This window comes from Antedon mediterranea, chromosome 10 (genome assembly GCF_964355755.1).
Source record: "Antedon mediterranea chromosome 10, ecAntMedi1.1, whole genome shotgun sequence".
NCBI classification, from domain to species: domain Eukaryota; kingdom Metazoa; phylum Echinodermata; class Crinoidea; order Comatulida; family Antedonidae; genus Antedon; species Antedon mediterranea.
Window position 1 is genome coordinate 12,809,204 of NC_092679.1, and position 6,888 is coordinate 12,816,091.

The following is a 6,888-nucleotide window of genomic DNA, read 5'->3' on the forward strand; positions in this document are numbered from 1 at the left end:
ATGCATCGATATGAATTGAATGGCGTGATATATGAATGAAATGTTTTGAATTGAATGCTTTGAATTGAATGTTTTGAATGAAATGTTTTGAATTGAATGTTTTGAATAAAATGTTTTGAATGAAATGTTTTGAACTGAATGTTTTGAATAAAATGTTTTGAATGAAATGTTTTGAATGAAATTTTTTGAATTAAATGTTTTGAATGAAATGTTTGAATTGAATTGAAAAGTCAAACTATTGGCGGCGTATGTCATTCCCGCTCGCGATTTTTTTTCAACCTCTTAATAGGCCTAAGCATGGGTACCCTCATCTCCTTTCAACGCTGTCATCAATATGAATCCTTTACAGAGACTCCCTAACAGACCTGAAACATTGGAATACATATTTCCGAACCCAGGTCTGTTAGGATTCTCTGTAAAGGCAGCGTGGAAGAAAGGAGATGAGGGTACCCAGGCTTAGGTCTAAGAGGTTGAGAAAATAATCGCGAGCGATTATGACATAAGCCACCAATAGTTTGACTTTTCAATTCAATTCAAACATTTCATTCAAAACATTTCATTCAAAACATTTCATTTAAAACATTTCATTCAAAACATTTCATTCAAAACATTTCATTCAAAACATTTCATTCAAAACATTTCATTCAAAATATTCAATTCAAAGCATTCAATTCAAAACATTTCATTCATATATCGCACCATTTAATTCATATCGATGCATTTCATTCACATATCGCGTCATAAAATTCATATCATCGAAATGTTGCGTAAACGGCGTTCCATAGCCACACGTGAAGTTTTTAGAATCAGACCACCATGGTTGGGACGAAGCTAAGACAATTAAAAAAAATAGAGTTGCATATAGGTCTCCGGAAATTGGATTATACTTTGATATATATGAAACGAAATTTTATGTCTACACCATGATTGGGGCGGAGCTAAGAAAATGTTGAAAAATAGAGCTGTTAATAGGTCCCCGGAAAATGCACTTATTGTACTTCAAAATATAAAACGAAATTTAAAAGTATCCAGGACCAGCTCTCTGGTTAGGGCTGAGCTAAGAACATTTTAAAAACTAGAGCAGGTCTTCATAAATTGCACTTACAGTATACTTAATAACTGGGGCTACCTTAATAAATGTCAGGCTCATGATCAACCATTTGCCTTTTTGGGCCCCCAAGCTGAGACACTTTATCTACCCTCTATAGCTTGTAGGTCGGCAAAAAATGCTGGTAAGTGGTACACATGGCATACATCCTCATACCAAGGCTAATCTTTAGATCGAAATTCATGTACCTTTATTTAAGCTTTATGAAACCTTAAGAAAATTACAAAAAAAGGACCCCATAGCCTATTGATTCCGTCGTCAAACAAACAATTTTTTGGCCGTTTTACATAATAATATTAATAATGATCATCAGCTAGACACCTCCCAGATGATGCTCATGATTCATGTTTGGCTTGTTGTGCCAAATATTTTTGTTTAAATTTTCTCTCACCTCTTCCTACGAGGCATGTTGAGAAGCAATGTCGAAAATAGCGCACAAAAAGCTTAAAATGTGCCCTCTGTAGTATCTGAAATGAACTCGATCCTTTACTAGGCCTACCCCTCATGCTGCTACTGAACGGCCAGCAGATATTTCTATTTATATCCGAAAGGACCACCCAGGATTGACGCGGACAATTGCGGCTTCTGTTGTTTTACATATCGTACACGCGTTTAAAACAATATAGTGGTCTTTCGTTATTATGATGCACCAACATCAACTACAATACACTGTTTAAGCAGGGAAGAGTTAACTCTTCCCTGGTTTAAGTATGAAATTCATTCTGCACATGCTCAGAAACATGTATACAATACTGACATTTTGTATATATCAACTTGAGACTTGGGATAGGCATACATACTGATATACTGAATGATATATTCCATTAGATATTATTTGTTTTAATTATTAGTTATTTCCATGTTTTACGGATTGTATTGTTTGTATAATAGATTTGTATTACACAAAGTGCTTACAAATTCTAATTTGGAATCAACCATCTATGTAGCCCACTTGACTGCTAGGAAACTCCCAGCTGAAAATGATACATGAATAGAGCTGACTGGGGCTACCTTCCATAAATTGATTACGGCTTTCTGATATTAAGACAGGACTCCCGGCTTATATATCAGACAGGTAGTTTGGTGACTGTGAAGGTGGAAAAGATGCTAGGAAGATGTTTCCTACTGTCACTGTTGGTGACTCTGGCACTCAGCTATGTTGTAGAGAATGAAGAACTGGATGGTGTTTCTCAATTAATTGTTATAAAACATGGATGTGGCGATGAGACAAAAGGAAAGTGTATGGCATTCTTTATAATATATATGTATATCCTAGAGTTGTTGAGGGATATAGATTTATAGTTATATTTAGTTCATATTTGTGTCATCATCTCATTTTGTATTTAATTTACATGTTCCACAATAGTTTTTATTCAACACTATTTCAAAGAGAAAAATATTAAAGTCATATACTGTAAAGAAAGTAATAAATGTTAATGTTAAGTCCGTGTTTGAACTTATTACAAGTTCAGTCCTAAATGGTAAATTCTAACTTATTACAAGATAAGGCCGACATAAAAGTTTTGTGTTCAAACTTATTACAAGATAATTCATAAAATGTTTGTGTTCCAACTTATACAAGATAGTCATAGGTCTGTTCAAATGCATTACAAGATAGTCATAAGGTTAGTGTTTGAACTTAATATTACAAATTAAGTGTCCAAATATACAAATACATTAGCAAATAAAAAGATTACATAATATTGTCGAACACGAACTTTTATGTTTTTGTATGTGCTAATCCAAATATCAAGTTGATCTGTGTGTTTAAAATATAACAATAGAGAGGTTTCGCAACCTTACGAATACGATAACGAAAACGGATACGTCACGAACACGTATTCGTTTTCGTAAGCCATAAAAAAATCTGTTTCGCATGGCAACGAAATATTGAGGCGCGTCCAAAATATGACTGCGGTAAATTTGAGCGAAGCGCAGGTACGTGTTGCTTGGTGCTTGGCTGCCTATGCCTAGCGTAACATCAAAGCGAGTGAGGACTTTAAAAACTGCTATTTATCAAAATTGACTTGGCATTTTAGTAAATTACTTTAGTAAATTACTTTCAATAAATCTATAATTATATTATAATCATGAATCATTCCTCATTCAAATGCAAAATGTGCAAAATAGATCAAAAACTATACTCGTTTTGTAGTTACGAATATGACTGGTGATATTTGTCAACACGAATACGCTTTACGAATGTGAAATGGGGATCAGCTCAAAAGTTTCACAAATGTATGACGTATCCGTTTTCGTTATCGTATTCGTAAGGTTGCGAAACCTCCCTATTAACAATATAATCACTGATCTGTATCTTTAACCAGGTGGTAGTTTATGCAAATTAGAACCTACTATGATGTATGCTTGTGGAGTGATTAGTTCACTTGTGATATGTAGCTTGTTGGGTAAAACACAAGCACAACTTAGCCTGAAGTTAGACTGAGATTTACAAAGTTAGAGTGAGACCTAGTTTAAGGCTTACTTTAGAAGCTTAAAGTTAGACTGAAATAGTGAAATATCTCTATGGACTAAATTATATAGTTTTAGAGGCTTCACTTAGCAGCCTAAAGTTTTTAGCGAGGTCTGGAGTTTTAGTTTAGTCGTAGGCCTAAACTAGTGAGACACTGGCATATTTATTTATTTTATTTATTTATTAAAGATCCAACAATATCTATTATGTAGACTATTATTTTTTTGTAAATCTTTTCAAAGGTTATGCATAAGCCAAAAGTGGTGCTTACATGATCAATATTCATGATGGAGGTGAACCATTCCGTGTTTACTGCGATATTGACACTGATGGAGGTGGATGGACAGTAAGGCTAAACCGGTATAATACATTAATAAACTGGGGCTATTTAGGGTTAATTTATGAGTATCAAGTAGATTAAAATAAACATTTCATTGACACCTAGGCCTACAGTGCAATTGATACGAATACTATTAAACATAATTTCAGTCTTCCAAAATCCTGCCATTAACATGTCAGCATTTTATTACATTACAGTTTCTTTTGTTTTAATCTTGATTATGTTTGCAAAGGTCTTTCAAAGACGAGAAGATGGATCCATGAATTTCTATAGAAATTGGGCAACATACAAGGCAGGGTTTGGGAATGTTAATAGTGAGCATTGGCTTGGTAATGATAATATTCATCGCCTTACATCTGATGGTCACTTTGAAATGAGGGTGGACATGTCCACCTTTGAGGGTTAATCGGCCTACGCTCACTACGGCAACTTCCGAATAGGTGATGAGGGAAGTAACTACAAACTGATATGTGGTGGCTATAGTGGTAATGCAGGTAAGGACTTGTTTACACACCTTTGGCTCATACAGTATTTTTGGTTCAATACTTTAAATACTGTATGTACAGTGGAATATAGTAATAATAATCAAACCTATATAGCACCAATTTCAAAACGATGATCAAAGACGCACATTCTGAAATTGTCTAAATAAATGAGTTTTTAAATTAATTTTAAATGAGTCAAAAGTGGGTGAAAGTTTAAATGTATAGAGTAAAAAAAATTAGTAAAATAATGAAAATTATAAGAGTTTGGTTAAAGAAAGCAGAACTAATTACTCTAGAGTGAAATATACAATTTACTATGAAATAAAGAATTAAAGAATAAATGTGGGACACACCCACTGAAAAAAAAGACATAATAACAATTATTTAAATTTTTCTTTATTTCATAAAAACAGTTGCGTGTCACAAATATGATATGCCAAATTGTGCATGAAAAAGTGATAATAAACATCAAAAACACAGAGAAAAAAAACACTCAGGAGAGGGAAACACTGAGAAAAAAAGGAAATTAAGAATTACGGAGCTCAATATAAAAATCATTGGACTACAAGCAACAAATCTAAAATTGTTAACATGGGAAAAATTTCAGACATCGATTTTAGGGGGACTAATAAAGGGATTTGCAAAATTCAATATTTATATGCATATTAAGTCACAGAAACAAATGGGACAAAAAAACAATTCTGCATAATATTAATCACTTCACAATCACAAAACTGGAAGATATATTGGAATATTCCTTTATCAATCAATACATTTGAATAAACATTTTACAACTTTTGTTTATTGGTCAACATTACAGGTTGTAGTCAATTTGTGTACCGAATTTCAGCAATTAAAAACGTATAAATGAATAATTTATAAATAAATAATTATTATATATTGAGATTACTTGGGGCAACTGTTTAACATAAATTTGTAATTGTTAATAACTAATACTGTATCTATAACTCAACTTAACTATTAATAAGCAGGATTTCATTAGGTAGTAAATTAGGACGTACTATATACCAAAGTGCACATTATGTCCAATTTACTGAAATTAGGCTAGATTGTACTCAAGTGATATTTAAATATAATTATTATCTTTATTTTAGGTGATTCACTGACAGCACATAACAATCTCCAGTTTTCGACGTTTGACCAAGATCATGACACATCAGCCTCATCATGTTCTGTGTCATTAAAAGCAGCTTGGTGGTATGGTGGCTGTCATAGTTCAAATCTGAATGGATTGTACCTGGGTGGTACAACTGATCAGAATGCAAAAGGTGTGGTGTAGGGAAATTGGAAAGGGCACTACTATTCCTTGAAAACGACTGAGATGAAAATACGTAGAATATAATGGTAGCATGATATAGTGAAGTTAAACTCAGAGTATAATAATTAATTTGAAAATTAATCAAATTCAAAGACACCAAGCTTTTAAAAATGTATGTAAAATTAAATACACTTAATGTGAAAAATAAGTTGATTCTAATAATTCAAGCAGGACGCTATAAATACTAGCATTTATTCAAGGTTTTTATTCAATAAAACGAAAATTTACATTCTAGCCAAAGGCTAAATTTTGTACAATTTTACAAAATATTGCACATATAAAAAAGTTATCACATAAAAAGAACATATTATATTAAAATGAATTAGATAAAGTACATAATATGAAAATGAAAAAAACATTGAAAAATCAAAGAAATTGTTACGAATCACGGTCTAATAAAATATCTATATTAAAACTTATGTATTATTTGTTTATTATTTCACATTGGTTGATGACGGCAACGTTTGCTAAATGTAATTATTCTTTATTATTCAACAGGTTAATTAGGTATGGCAAAGGGCTATTTTTATATCATTTAGTTTTACATTTTATTTGTTGATATGGGTTGGTCTTTCTTAAGTTGTACGGTTTATTTCTAGGCTGTAGCCATGATTGAAAATATGCTGATTTATTATCCACAGATTGATATTTTCATTTTTTTCTGTGATGCAATATATCGTGAAGGGAAAATATAAAAGAACAGTATTTCCCCGATTTTTAACAGATCCTGTAAAAAAAAGCACAATTCAGGTACAAGAAAACGCCACGCTAGGTCTACAGCTAGCATACAATGTTCATACGTTACAGCTTGACATAAGCCCTGTCTACTAGGTCATTCAACACAAGCTATTAGGTAATACTAGCAGGGAACCTGTGTCTTTATCTGCCTTACTATGTGGTTCCAAACTTCACATTGGAGGAATAAGTATAATAATAGTGAACACTGATAAAAGTACTCTGACAATTTGTCGATATAAAAAAAATTGTATCAAGAATCAAATTTGGAACTGTTTACGGACATTGATTTTTTTTTTACACTATTCCTTAACGTTGAAATATCTGTAAGCTAAAAAATAAAAGCAATACTGGATATGGAACTTTAAACTTTACTTTGACTGTTCGGACTGTACAAAAATAGAAGAC

At 32.2% G+C, this 6,888-nt stretch overlaps 1 pseudogene; it reads left to right on the top strand.

The window, feature by feature from the left end:
• The first annotated feature begins 3,852 nt into the window (after window positions 1–3,852).
• On the top strand, window positions 3,853–5,769 carry LOC140061241 (ficolin-2-like; annotated as a pseudogene).
• Window positions 5,770–6,888: the final 1,119 nt, after the last annotated feature.